Source organism: Nicotiana tomentosiformis, chromosome 7 (genome assembly GCF_000390325.3).
Source record: "Nicotiana tomentosiformis chromosome 7, ASM39032v3, whole genome shotgun sequence".
In the NCBI taxonomy this organism is placed as follows: Eukaryota; Viridiplantae; Streptophyta; class Magnoliopsida; order Solanales; family Solanaceae; genus Nicotiana; species Nicotiana tomentosiformis.
Window position 1 is genome coordinate 44,757,349 of NC_090818.1, and position 1,970 is coordinate 44,759,318.

The window sequence follows — 1,970 nt, forward strand, 5'->3', positions numbered from 1 at the left end:
ATGACTCTTTCTGTGATAGTTTGAGCAATTATGTAGAATCCATTGATGTTGCGAATATTATTGGGGAAAGTTATAATCATGGGCTTGAATGTATTGAAATTTGTATTTTGGAATTTATGGGTTCTTCTGACCTTTCTGAGAATTTATGTGCTTCTTTGAATAACTTACATGTAGAAGAATCCATGGGATTTATAATTGATACTTGGCTATATCATAAGAGTGTCTTATTTGATACATGTGGCAGAGATACTTGTGTTAAATGGATGCATGACCAATATTTTGTAATTTCTTTGGCATGCACATGTTTGGACTACCTTATTGACAAGATCGCATTGCAAATTTCATTACATAGTGTATCTAAGAGAGGTTTTTATTGGACAACTCTAAGTAGGCATAAATTTTATTGGGATGATGATGTCCATATGATTTATAAAGGAGTATTTATACCTATTAGGCTTAATTGGGTTAAGTGGACACATGGTCACTATCTTGTTTTATTCCTACTATTTTTTCAGATTAGTGGATGCCATTTACTAGTGCGTGACTTTTTTTCTTGCAAGGTCGAAATTCGAGGACGAATTTTCTTCAAGAAGAGGGGAATGATAGCATCCTAGTAAGCTAAAATCTATTCAAGGACAAGAATGAAGCTTTGGAATCTCAAAGAGGGCCTTTAACAAGATGTCAAGCTAAAGAGTTGCAAAACAAGGTCATTAGACTTCAAGTGCAAATAAAGAAGTTATTAATTGGGATGGAGAGCTCAAGGATAAAGGATATGAGTTGTCTAGGTGTTATAATTATTTTATGGTCCAAATTCATGTCCAAGAAAAGGTGGATTAGATCCCAAAAGACATCCTCTGAAGAAGGTCCAAATTAGGCCACTATTGGACCTATTTGGAACCTAAAAATGTGTCCAAACTTGCAGCTCAATAAGTCCTACATGAAGCCATATTTTTATAACATAAAAAGGACTTACTTGCTGCCCAAGAAAGGCTCAATAGGCATGATAGAAGTTGGGTACAAGTTGGTGCCAAGTTGCTTGCAAGTTGCCTTCAAGATTTCCAAGATCCTATTCATGATTGGTTTGGGACTTTCAAGATTCTATCCAAGATTGATTTTAACTTATTTCCATATATTTTGGTACTAGATTTATTGCTTTTCTAGATAGTTAAGGTTATGTTTTCCTTTTCCTAAGATTGTTGGAGTTACTTTTCAAAATTGACTTGGTTTTTATTTCCTAGTATTTTTTCTTTTCCTAAGGTATTTGGACTTGTTGTCCAAAGTAGTTTAGGACTTTATTTCCTTATTTTTAGGTAGGAATTTCATGACCCCTCTCTATATAAAGGGGTGTCTTCTTTGTTTTTAGATTTTAGATTATTATAGACAATATCAATAAAAATTGTGAGATTTTTCTTGTACTTTTTTGTGTGGTTACTTTTGAATTTATTCTTCAACCTTCAAGACTCAACTTAAGGTGATAAGATTAAACTCTTTCGAAATCTTAGATCACTTCTAGGTATTCAAGAAAGGTGATAAGTTTAGGCTTATTGTTGTTCTTGTTATTCTAAAGGGTCGGATTTCACAATCTATCTCTTTTTTTAATTCTCTACCAAAGGCGATTAGTTCTTTGTTAGCTAATTGTTATTGTTAGGATTCAACTTCAAGAATAAACTTCTTGAATTCAAGAAACTCTTTCTTGAATTCAATCTATCTTTAATTTTCCGTTGTTTTTTTGTTTCTTTATTTTCTTTTAGCTTTCGCACGTTTCTTGATTTTCTTTAGTAATTCTTGGACCCCTATCGTGTTATTATCACTAGTCTTAGGTTGAAAGTAGTGACGAGTTTCTACCAAGGTCGGGTCCAAATCCACTAATCTACAACAGTTAATAACGACATAAAGCAAATAATACCATAAGTAACTCAGAGATAAAATGCTCAGTCACATCATGATTTCAGCAATAATAGTTCTTCCTT